We start from the raw sequence: 13,314 nt of genomic DNA, 5'->3' as shown, positions 1-13,314 counted from the left end.
TTTTTTCCCAGTTTCAACTTTAATTCGGGCCAGTTAACCCCATGGATTATAAAAGTGTGTTCAATAATTAATGAAAAGGAAGAAAGAGTGCATAAAACTACAAAAGAATTACATTTTAAGTAGAGAAATTTCAGTTCTCCATTTTCCTTCGTTTGTCTAATTTGGGAGTTTGCTTATGTACAAAAGAGGCAATTAACAAGAAGCTTACTTATGAGAAACCCCTAGAGCTCCCAGAAGGTAATAAAAATGTATCTGAGCATTGCAAAGACAACAAAGCAAACCAGTGTAAATTTAATCCCTTAATAAGGAGCTTGCAAATGTAGCCTCAACACAAACAATTTTACATCAACGAGCCAGGAAACATTAAAGCCGATTGGTGGCAATACATTTCAGTAGTTAATCCTTTCTTATCCAGGCCCAGACGGGTGCTGGGGTACGCCCGCTCAGGATGCTGGATTCTGGGCTGGCCCACCTCACCTGTCGAACTTTTCTGAGGATTATCTTCCAGGGGTGAGTCAGTGATGTTCAGGAATTGCCACTGTTTTAAATATTATCAGCACAAACAGCATCCAGTATTTGGAGCCAGGGGATCTAATTTTAATACCATAGATTCAATTCACTATTTAAAGCATATGCTATGAGTTCAATTAAAGTGCTGGTCTGTGTCTCTTATTTAATCAACTTTCTACACAAAGTTGGTGCTTGTCATTTGATGTAAATTTAATACAGCATCTTCACATCTCAGATTTGGCTCTAGGTTACATTTTACTATATAGACTTTTTAAATTTAATAGCATTAAATAATTTTATAAGTAATTAATCATTAACTTTGCAAATGTATCCAAAGAAATATGGAAAGATAATTTTGTTAATAAATTTAGCAAAAATTAATGATGCAAATAATTGAAGTCCCTGGGAGAAAACTCTCTTCAACTAATTGGTCAGTTTTGCACTTTGGCTGTGACTTTATTTTTGCTACACTCTATAAGGAGACCCTTACCAAGAAACACCGACATTATAAAAGTACTTTAGTTTTCTAAAAGAGCCACGTCACATAATCCAAATAACTTCTTCTATAACAAGTGCGTATTGACTTTAACAAAACAAGTTAAGTGATTTTAATAACTATGACATCAACACAAATAAAATATTGTTAAAATTGAATTTTGTAATCATCTCCACATGAAAAATCACCTTGGCTTCCTATTTAGGTAGAGCCCCTTAAAGATAAGCTTTCCTCCTTTTTCAGTTTCCACAGGCAACAGAACGAATTATTCCAAACAAAAACGTTCTTCCCTTATCTGCCTTAATAAAGCCACTGCCAGCTGCAGGTACTGGCACGTACTGCCCGCAGTACAAGGCTGGGCAGATGCCCTCACGTTTATCTCTGCATGGGCCTGTGAAATGGTTTCTCTGAGCTCTGATCTCAGGGTCAGGACCGGTAGGTGACAGTGGGCACATGTGCCAATTGCACAAGGCACTAGAGGTGCCTCTCCGGAGGGCAGTACTCTGTACACGTCCACAAGTGTTGCCCAAGGACCCCAGCTCCTCAAATCCTGGCCAGTGTTGGCTATATCCCACCTTTCTTCCTGTTGTCTCTCTAGTCGGTATAAAGTGGTTATCTCACTGGCGTGAGTATTTCATTTCATTCATTGCATTTATCATTTCTAGAAGTTCAATTTGGTTCTTTTTAAAATCTGCTGTATCACTTGTTCTGATTTCCTATTTCCTGCAGGCATATTCAACCTATGTCTTTAAAATAATAAACTTAGTTATTTTATACTCCATAACAGATAGTTCCAGTATCTAAAGTCTTCACAGGGGGCTGCCCCTAGGCCACAGGGCACCTTTATGCAAGCTAGAAAAAATGACCCTTCTTCAAGCACATTTTTGAAAAGTTAGAATATCATCACAAAACTTGACCAGCTCTGCCAGGGAGAAATCGCCAGCACTCTGGTGGCACACACATGCAGCCACACTGTCACCCACTCACACAGTCCCTGGATGCTGGTGCACACAGCTGTTGACAGCCACATGCCCTGTGCCACCCCGGCCCCCAGGTGTCAGATTTGGAGTCTGGCAGCCACAGAAATTGGGCTTCTAGGGCAACGGGCTGGAGCCTAATTTCCTTGCGTCCCGAGTTATCTTTGACTATCTGCTGGTCATTATATTTGAAAAATGATTTGTAGGAATAATTTGAGGGCCAGGATGAAGGTAATTTCCTCCAGAGAGAATCTGTGTTGGCTTCTTCTAGGAGGCTGGGGGCATCATCAGTGCCGAGCTATCCAAAGTCAAGGCTTCGATACCCTGGGCAACCCAGGCCGAGAGAACCAGCTGTAACTCCAGCTTGCCCTCGTCCTGGCTCACCGCGGGAGAGGGCTCTCCTGTTAGACTTCCCACCCGGGATAGGCTCTGGGCTGTGATGGAACCCCTTTCATCTCGAGATGCCATCAAAAGGAAAGCTCACCCCTCCCCTAGTGGGTGAAGGTCCTTAGGGAGAGAGCAGCCTCTGGGCTCTTCCCTCCTTGGTTCCTGTGACCTACAGAGTGACACTGTCCCATCTTGTCAGTCCTTTACAGATGTTGAAAACTTTCGATCCAGCTTATTTAGTTGTTTTCAGCAGGAGGATTGCTGCAGAGAGCTATCCTGCTATTACCAGGAAGGGAAGCTTGAGGTTTTAATTTGCATTTCTTTGATGGGGTGAATCCCGCCCATGGTCTTACACTGCTAGCAGTGCAAGTTTTCTCTTCTGTGAGATGCCCACTCGTCCCCTCTTGTCCTCTTTGCCCATGGTTTCCTGCTTTTCTCTTGGTGATTTGCAAGTGTTCTCAAACACACTAGATATTAATTCTGTGTGAATTATTTTTTTCTTTTTTGAGGAAGATTGATGCTGAGCTAACATCCATGTCAATCTTCCTCTGTTTTATGTGAGAGCCTGCCACAGCGTGGCTTGACAAGCGTGCACAGGATCCAAACCTGCGAACCCTGGGCTGCCAAAGCAGAGTGCGCAAACTGAACCACTACGCCATCGGGTCAGCCCCAACTATGTTAATTTTATATAATATCTTTTCCTAGTCTGTTATCCATCCAGACTTTATGGTGTCCTTTACTCAACAGAGATCTTTGATTTTCATGTGGGCAAATTCAACATCTTGTTCTTTAGAAGGTTTGCAATGTGTCCATATCGTCCTAAATAACTGTTGTTCAGGCAAAGCCAGTTCTTCCAGCACGATTTGACCTCACTAAGTAGAGGGACTCTGACCTCCCTCGATTGCTCACTAACCTTGTATTTTCACTGGCTAAGTCTGCAGCGTCGGTGGCCTCGCCACATTGCTGCTACATGTGTTAGCTTCCAATAAAAACCACAAGTCCCTCACATGTGTTGCTGTTAAACCACATACCCCCTTACCCTGTGCTTATGAAGTTAAACTTTAGACCCTCCAGGCAGAATACAGATCTCTATTATTTTTCATCTTGATTCCATCCACCAGTCCAGGCTGCTAAGTTATTTTTGGATCCTGATTCTGTCATCCAGTGCTTGGGTTGTCCCAGTTTTTTGCCACCTGAAACTCTGATAAATTTATCATCCGTTCCCCTGTCCAAGTAACTAGTAAGAATATGGAACAGGAGAGGACGAAGGCCAGAGCCCCGGACCGTGTCCCTGGAGTCCTCTTTCAGGCAGATATTGACTAATTAATGATAACATTCCAGCCAGTTACCGAGGAGCATCTAAATGCCTGGGCCCGGGCTGGGGGCTGGGAACACAAAGGCAGCAAGGGAAATAGTTCTCTCCCCTCAGAGGGCTCACCTTCCAGTGGAGGAGGCAGACACAACGAAATATACGATATAAATTATAACTTACACTTGTTCAGGGCTTTTGTTTTTACAAAGAACTCCCTCACGAATTGTCTCTTTCGAGCCCTGTTTGGGATAGGCAGTCAAGCAGGGATAAATTTACTTAACGACACACCATCCCACATTTCCAAAGTTATCTTTAGGGCTATTAGGAATTTAGTCAAATGCTTTGCTGAGATTCGGGAGCACTGTGTCTACAGTGCTGGGAGAAGTATTTCTAACAGGACAGAGATCCACCTGGCGTGGACTGCTCCTTGTGTATGCACGCGGCTCCCCTTTATAACCGCTTATTAATTATTTGTTCATAATTCACTGCCCGTTTCATTTGCCGCACTTCCTCAAAGGTCTCTGAGGCAAGTCCTCCCACTACACTGGGATGTAATTCCTCAGGACCAGCAGAGTCAAGAAGATCTTAGGGACGGCTCTATCCGAGGAGGGTATTTCCCCTTCAGCCCAGCAATTCAGGGGAGCCTGGTAGAGCCCTCTTCAGAGTCCAACCCAGCCCCCCCAGTGTAGGGGGTGGTAATGCAGTGTTTCTCCGACTGAGGGGTCCTGTCCCCTTAATGAATTATAGAATGCATTTAGCAGGCTGTGACCAGCACTTCCTTTTAAATAAAATAGAATGAATAGAAAGTATCAGAGAGTGCTGTAGGCAGTGAGGGTCCATGTTGTTCTATGAAATTTTCCTTCCAGTTATATATTACATCTGTGTACATGGGGTTAAGACCTAAAATACATCTCTTCTTGTGGGTCTGAGTCAAAACAGTTTGAAAGCTGCTGGCGTAGTGATTAAATCCGTCCTGTGAGTCAGCTGGAAGTGGGCTCAGCTTTGTACCTTTGGGCATGCTACTCAACCAAAGAGAATCTCCTCACCGATCAAACAGGATGGTGATACCCATCTCCTCGGGTCGTTACGAGGATTAAATGAAATAAGTGCACATTGCTCAGTTCAGCACCTGGGACGTAATGTGTTCAGAAGATGCTGTTATTGTCTAGCTTTAAAGACATGCACACATGGCCTTGTTTCTTTCTCATTCCCAGCGCTATTAATTTCACTTCCTATTTTCTATTTTCAGCAGTGGAGAAGCAAGTCTGCGGCTTTCTAGCAATCCTGGATTTTATGGATATTATCTCTCCCGGCTCAGAGGTTTCAAGGCTCATAAACCTGCTTCTCCGGCTCCAGGACTGTGCTGCCTGCAGTTGGGGGCTGATCTGCGCGCCCCAGCCCCCGTCTGCCGTCAGCTCTCTCCTTCCTTTTCCCCCGAAAGGAAACCTTTTTCCTGCCTGTCCTCCCAGCGTTGTAAGCTTTCGCACGCTCCCTCGCGGGTCCGAGGCGCTCTCCCGCCGGGCGGCCCTTTCTTTCCCCTCCTCCCTGCACCCCTGCTCCCTGGCCGGGCAGAGGTGCGCTCAGCCCACCGCCCCGCCTCATCTCGGCGCCGCCCTCACTGTTCTCTGACCCGGGGTGCTGAGGCCATCCGGCCGCCCGGGTTTCGGGGTCCACCCAGCTGTAACCCCCTCTCTGGGCGGGGGTGCAAGAGGCGGGGCGGGGCGGGCAGACCGCGGACCCCACCTCCTCCCAGGAGCAAGCACCCGGTTGGCTGCTTTATGGCCACGTGGAAGCACAGAGGCCCTCGTTCACTCAATCCTCCTTCAGTCATTCATTCAGTCAAGACGACTGAGAGAGGGTCCCCGCTTTCAAAAAGCTCAGTCTAGCCCTATGTTTTTAATGCCACCCCTCAGAAAAGTCCGTGTCTAACAGTGGAAATTACCTATCTTAATAAAACTGAAATTCAAAGATTTAAGAGTTTATAGAGTGAGGAATGGAATCAGAACCAAAGAAAGTTGAGGGATGAAGCAAAGGATGCTTTTTAAAAAGTCTATTCCCATTTCAAGGGTTTCCCTCTGAAATTGTCTACAAAACAGGACATTCTCGTTTTTATTTTCAGATTACTTATTTAGTGCCATGTGTGGAGAGGACATCAGGACACTGGGGCATCCCTTCTAGGTCACGCTGAAGGCAGCATCACACTGAGAAAACCCTGGGTCATAAGGAAGTCCACTCCACTTCTGCAGACAGGCCCCAGTGACGGTCTGGGGGGCATGCCCCTCTCTTCACAGCCAGCAAATAAACTTGGGAAACCCAGTGCAGCTAGCACACCAGTAGGCAATGAAATGGACACCTCTCAAAGATTGCAAGATTAGACACCCTTTCCAGCGATCCTATTAGAACTATGCTTCACTCTTCGAAAAAGACTATTTGATTAGATAAAACCTATTTTTCTACAACCTTCCTTTAGCTAAAAATAGGTTTAAAAAATTTTTAAATCTGTGCTTCACAAACCATATGGGCTTTGTGTGTCAAAATTAAATTTCAAAAGAATCAGACGTCACGGAAAGATCAGCTGAGCAAAGCCCTATTCCTGAAACATTGCTTACGAAAGGTTAGCAAACAACACACAGAGAGTTTTCAATATTTTAATTTCTCATTCTGATTACAAACTACGCCAGAGGCACAGGACACAGAAAGTGGGTCTTTCCGGGAATTCCATCTCCAATGACAAACCTCAGAAACGGCTGAGTGCTGGCCTGTCTTGTAGTGACACGCCTGTGTGAACACGCTCCCAGAAGTGCATGTAAGACAAGGAGAAACGTTTGCTGCCATCAGATGGTTTGAGGAACATCTGACCAGTGGGAGGATGGAATGGGATGGAGGGGCTTATGCTGGCGTTGGGGGCAGCACACTGCCGGCCCCTGTGTCACTGCTTCAGCTGGGGTTGGCTGACAGAGCAGAAGGGAAGCCTGCAGGGAGAGGAGACTCCCAGGAAACCCTTCAGCTTGGCATTCCTCAGTCTGGGAACAGGACAGGGAAGAGGGAGAGCTGGGAGACGGCAAGCAACTGGTGTGGTGACAATAGAGGACGCTGGTGAGACAAGCCTTCAGAGACAGGGTGGAGTCACTCCATCCTCAGGGACCCTGGGAGAGGGCCAGCCACTCTTCCTCCACAGGCCTGTGCTGTGCACGGGGCAGCGCTCACAGAACAGCTCCTCCAGGTGGTTGGCAACTGCAGTCCTCCAGGACATGGCACAGTAACTGCTCAGAGCAGAGCCCTCTCGGAGGGAGAAGCAGGAGACAGCTGATTATTTCTCCCTACGCTTCTCCTCCGGTTCATTCTGTGTCAGCCAGGTGTCAGGCGGAGATGCTGGGCCAGCCCCTACCATCGTGGAACCACCCCCATGGGCTGATGACGGACCCTGAACAAGTGAGCTGAAAGAACAGCGGACCCAACTTACTTAGGCCCGTCTCAAAGAAAGCCTTTGTGAAAAAGTTATGTTTAAGACTTGAAATACATCCTCCTCACGAACCACCTTCCTCCGGGTGCCACCCCGCTCCAGTGAGCAGTTTCATCCTGGCATCCGTCTTATCTATATGTCGAAACTTGGCCTATTCCGGCCAAGGCCCCTCGCCAAGACCTTCTGTTTAGTTCTCTTTGGTTCAAGGCTGAGATTCCCTCAACCCACCATTCCCCAAAACACACCCTGTTTAAGAAACCGTACGCAAAACAGCTGGGGTGGGCCTTCACCACCAGCGATCTGGGCACGGGCCTCAATGCCAAACCTGCACACAGGACAGCCTCTTTCTCCTGGAGGCTCAGCAGGTGGGTGTAGCTTCGTGAGGACAAGTCACTTGTGGCTGCAGGAAGGACACACGATCTGCCTTCTGGATAGCTACCTCAGTACCAGAGTAACCCGGTTTCTGCGAGCCCGCACACAGCCTAAGGGCTTCCAGGGGTGCCCACGGCAGCTCGGGCCACCGCAAGTTTGTTCTCTTCTACTCCTGCCCACCGGCCTCAGCAATGCCCTCCCCACCCCACCCCCAGTCAAGCTCGTGTGGCATCTAGAGACCCTGACGCAATGCGCACCCTACAATGGCTGATTCCAGAAAGGCCATGGCTGTGTGACAGGAACACTGTGATATGACTCCCTCCCGCCTCCCCCGGCCCCTGCTCCTGAGAACGTGTGTGGGGGGTGCTGCATCCAACACAGAGACACGGAGACACAGAGACACGGAGAGGTGGGTGTAACAGGATCCTGGCTTTCATCAGGCGAGTGTGACTCAGTTTCACCCTCTAGCTCTAGGCATGCTTGCCGTCTGCACTCCCACTGCCCCTGTTCTCTCCAGAACCGGCTCCGATGCTTGGTTACCTTCGCTCCACCAACAAAACCTGTAGTGGGTCGAATGGTGTCCCCGCAGAAGATATGCCCAGATCCTGACCCTGGAACACATGAATGTGAACTGATTTGGAAAAAGAGTGTTTGCAGATGTAATTAAGTTAAACATCTTGAGATGAGACCATCCTGGATTAGCAGGTAGGCCCTAAATCCAACGACAAGCGTCCTAAGAGACTGACGAGGAGAGACACGGACAGAAGAGAGGGCTTGTGAAGATGAAGGCAGAGGACGGAGCTCCACCACAAACCGAGGGACATCTGGGGCCGGCAGGCGCCACAAGAGGCAGAGATTATAACCCAGAGCCCTTGGAGGGAGCATGGCCCTGCTGACTCGGACCATCTGGCTTCCAGAACTGTGAGAGAACACGTTTCCATTGTCTTAGGCCCCCAAGGTGGTGGTGATTTGTGGTCCATTCCTAGCCCTGCTGCTACCCCCCAACACACACGGCAGCGCTGGCAGCTGACCATCCCATCCTTCAGACGCTTCCTTCACCCGCTTTCCTGGCTGCCCACCGCTGGGCGCCCACCTCACAGGAGGCAGTCTTTCGTGCCGGACCCCTCCCTTCTCCCTGACTTCTAAACGTTGGAGGCCCCCAGCACAACCTTCACGAATCCCCTCAGTGAACTCACCCAGCCCCATGGTTGTACATGCCACCCATAGCTGATACTCCCAAACTGACTTCTGCGGGAAGCTGGCAGAGCTGGGCTCACAAACTTTTTGGCAAGAGTGAATCTTTTCACGTAAATCACGATTTTAAGTGCGTCTGCCATGTTTACTTTGAGAGCACTTTTAGAGATGCTACCTCACTCCTCATAGAAACCCTGTGGCTTTTGAGGGACTGGCTGCTAGTCCCTCAGCCATTCTGTGACAGAACCCAGGTCTCTGGATCTTCCACGCATCTCCTCCCAGACCCCTCACACAAAGCTGGGGCACCCTGGAGGGTTCCGCACCACGGACCACGCTCTGCTAGGATTTCTCTGCAGAAGGAATCCAGGGGCCGGCTCCATGGCCGAGTGGTTAAGTTCGCCCACTCCGCTGCGGCGGCCCAGGGTTCGGATCCTGGGCGCGGACATGGCACCGCTCGTCAGGCCACGTTGAGGCAGCGTCCCACATCCCACAACTAGAAGGACATGCAACTCAGACATACAACCGTGTACTGGGGGGATTGGGGAGATAAAGCAGAAAAAAAAAAAAAAAGATTGGCAACAGTTGTTAGCACAGGCGCCAATCTTTAAAAAAAAAAATTTAAAAAAAAGAAGGAATCCAGTCCTGTGTGACTCTGCCCTTGGATTATTAAGGCTTCTTAAGAGGCTTTCTCTCTACAACACAGGATGGAAAAGTATGACCCGTGGGCCAAATCTGGCCGGCCGCCTGTTTCTGTGAAGGAAGCTCTACCAGCCCACAGCCCCGCTCACTCGTGTATGCTCTCTGGCTCCTTTCCTGCCCCACCTGCGGGGCTGAGGCACTGAGACAGAGCCCACGGGCTAACATATTTACTCTCTGCCCTTCACAGAGCAGCATGCCAACCTGGCTCTGGACTGAGTCGGCTCCACTGACAGCCTTCCCCTCCTTGGTCTGTCTGCACAATCTGCCTCCTACATCCTTTCTGGGATAGGGTAAGGTGTGATCTTTTTCTGCTTTCCCACTTATCGCACTCATGGGATCTGAAACTGTGCGAATTCTGTGATGTTAACGAAGGTCTCCATGATTATTAACAACCTTTCTTCCCTCCTCCCTCCAGGCGTGGAGTCTGATGAATAGGAAGGTTGGTGCTCCTCGAAAAGCCCTTCGCGTATTTGCAACCCCCCGGGGGATCTCTCCAGTGCCAGCTCTTTGATGGGCCAAGATTCCAGTTTGGGCTGAAGGCTCTTCCACACCTCTGGCGTTCTTAAGGCTTCTTCACAGTATGGATACTGATGGGCGATGACACGGGCTGACCCCTGAAGGCCTTCCCACACTCGCCACACGTCAAGGCTTTCCCCAGAGGGACTCCTCAAAGGAACCAGGCGTTGGGAGCTTTTGCACTTGCGGGGCTTCTCTCTGGTGTGAACCCCGCAGTGTACAGTAGTTAGTGTAATACATGAACACTCTTCCACACTTGCTGCACACACAGGGCCTATTAGGGGTGTGAACTCCCTGGTGTGTCATGAGGTGTGACTTGTCTGAAATCTTTCTTGCATTCTTTACATTCCACACAGCTTTTCTCTAGTGTGGACCGTGTGATCAACAATAAAAGCAGCCTCTTGGGGCCTGCCTGGTGGCGTAGTGGAGCTTTGTCTATCATGCAGCACTGATGAGCAGCCTGAGTGACGATTCCCGACGCTTCTCCACACTCTCAGCCCTCGGGACACTTCTTCCCACGTGCTGTCAGCTGGGAACTATGGCTAAGGGCCCTGCCACGTTGCTCCCACTCATGGGCCTTCTCTCCGCTGTGGAAAGTCACACCACTGGACACAAAGCACGTCCCACACTCGCTGCAGGTGTGGGGTGGCCCTCTGGCGCAAGTCCACTGCTGTGAGAGAACCCGTGTCTGTGTTCCAGCACCTTCGCACACTCCTTACATCTATAAGACTCTGCTGGGGGAAGGCCTCGGGGCTGCAGGAGGGAGAGAGCGCAAACCTCTCTCTCTCCAGTGTGGATTTTCTGACAAGCAGGAAGACGTGACTTCCTAGTGGAGCCCTTCCTGAACGCACCATACTTGAAGGATCCTTTCTCCTAAGACCTCTTGTGGTTTCTTGGGATCCACGAGATTCTAGAACATTGGCTCTCTGGAGCCCAGCTTTTGGGAGCTCTCCCAGCGCCTTCCCTCCACACTGAGCATCCTCAGAAACGCCCTGTTTGAGGGGTGGGTCCAACTGCCTGGTTCTGCTCTTACCATCTGACAAAAAACCAGATGTGACCTGATCCCCATTCAGAGCAAAAGTCAACTTGAGGAGAACAGAACAATCAAGAACAACAAAGAGAGAACGGCAGCACTTCCTTCACAAGCCCGAACAGTAAGGGCGGGGAATGGGACCAAGATGGAAACCTCCAGAGCCAGCAGACAGAGGAGCCGAGTGTACTGGACCTGCATGAAGGAGAATGAGCAGGAGGGAGCAAAGAGCAGGACATGATGCCTGAGAAATAAACAGGGAAGTCAGGGGATGTGTGAAGACAGAGTCAACCCCTAGAAGGAAAGGGCAAGAAAATGAAGCGGTAGCTGAGGGGAAGGGCTGAGGGCTGGAGGTCCCGGTGTCCTCATCATGCACAGACAGAGCGAGCAGGGCCACAGTCGGGCCACTCTCCTCCCTGCAGACGGCTCACCCAGAGGAGAGGAACGCATGGTGAGGTATTTACGTGGAGGTCTCCATCAGACTTCCACCTGGTGGCTTAGAGACCAAGAGAAAACAAGGAATCCTCTAAATCAGCATGCTGCCTGGGGCTCTCCAATGCTCTAAACCACGAGGGAAGGAGCCAGAACAAGGAGGGGCGCTAATGGGCTCTCCCTCACGGTCCCATGCGATGAGCTCTCTGTCCTCGGCCGCCTGCAGATCTGGTACCCACGGTGCTTCCCCTTGTTCCAGGAGGATGATCAGAGTGGGTTGGAAAAATGAAATTCTGTTCATAGCACTGAAAACAGGAAAGTAGAGATAATGGAGCAAACCCAGCCTTAGCCCTTTTGTCAACATGAAACAGACGAGGTCGGGGGACAATGAAGAGCTCGCTGGGGAAGCGCCAACACCACGACTGCTGTCTAAGGGGCCGGCCATCTCAGAAGAGAAGTGAAACTCCCACGGGCAGGGTCTCCGATACAAACGGTTCGGAAACTAAAACCAACTAACCTGAAACCTCTAGACCACATTGCTACCAACAAACGGGAGGCAGCAATGGATGAACTGAGTCAAACAGAGACTTGTGCAGTCAGAACCGCGTTCTCGAAATTCTCCATCATCACATGCTAATGGAGATTCCTCTTGGAGGGGTCAGACAGTGCCAGCCCCCCCGAGTGAAGCATATGGCCATGGCCTCCACATCCTCAAAGGTCACCCAACCCTGAAGCACACGATTTCTCTGCCACGGAGGAAAAATCCCTGAGGGACACCCCAGATTCACAGGGAGGGGGAGGCCTCGAGTCTGTGTTTATGGCTGCGGAGCAGGAAGAGCTGGGGCACAGGAGGCCGAGGGCCAAGTCTAGGAAGCCCCTGTTGTATGGGGAGGGGGAGGGTCAGGGCTGCCGTGTCAGCAGTGTCACAGCAAGGGGAAAATTCTATTTCCCTCCTCTACTCTCAAGACCTCTGGTCACCAGACGTGTGTATGGGGAGGGGGGTTCCTGCGCCAAGCAATTCTGCAACACCAGCCGGGTGCCCCACAATCTCATGAATCCTGACACTGTCTACCTGGAGATAGCGTCAGATCCCACAGGTTAAGGGCTCGGTCCCGTAAGACTGCCCCCACTTCAGACACCACTCTCAAATCCAGGTTGTCAACTGCGCTTCTGACCAGCTGGCTACAAATCAAAGGCTCCCACAACGGCTTTTTGGCTGGCGCGGCTCTCAGAGCTCGGGAGGACAGTTTACGTACTCCTGCCAGCTGACTACAAAGGACGGTAAAGGGTGAAGAGCCGGATGTAGAGATGCACAGGCACAGGCAGGAGCTTGGCTCCTCTGTGGACCTAAGTGCATTCTTGTTCCCCAACACACAAGAGCTCATCAGATCTCATTGTCCAAGACATTTTACAGCGCTTAATATCCAGCCACCCCCCCAACTTCCCAGAGGTTCTGGCCCTCCAGTCACTTGGTCTTTCTGGTGACCGGCCCCATCCTAAGGCTATCCAGGGGTCCCAAGCTAAGTCACCTCATTAGCATAAACTCTGGTGTGCTCAAAAGGGGTCCCTTATGAGTAACAAAAGACAATTCTATCACTCAGGACATTTCAAGAGTTTTAGGAGCTCTGTGCTGGGAATGGGGACAAGGACCAAATATATTTATTATACCACAGGAAGGAATGCAAAGCTTATTTAGGTGGCTAGGGAAAGTCTTGGAAAGGACAGCAGAGGGAAGTGAGGCTTACAGGACTCAAGTGCCAGGGCTGTGGCCGTCATGCCCCGGCTCTGTGGCGTTCCTCTGCAGAGGACGCACACTTCAGGGCCACGACTGGCACAGGTTGGGGGAAAAGTCTGAGTTAGGAGAGAAAAAAGTCAGCCCTCTTGCCTTGTACCAGGACCAGCTCCTAGTGACCAGCGGGGGACCAC

The sequence above is a fragment of the Equus quagga genome, chromosome 15 (genome assembly GCF_021613505.1).
Source record: "Equus quagga isolate Etosha38 chromosome 15, UCLA_HA_Equagga_1.0, whole genome shotgun sequence".
Lineage (NCBI taxonomy): Eukaryota > Metazoa > Chordata > Mammalia > Perissodactyla > Equidae > Equus > Equus quagga.
This window is presented reverse-complemented; position numbering follows the sequence as displayed.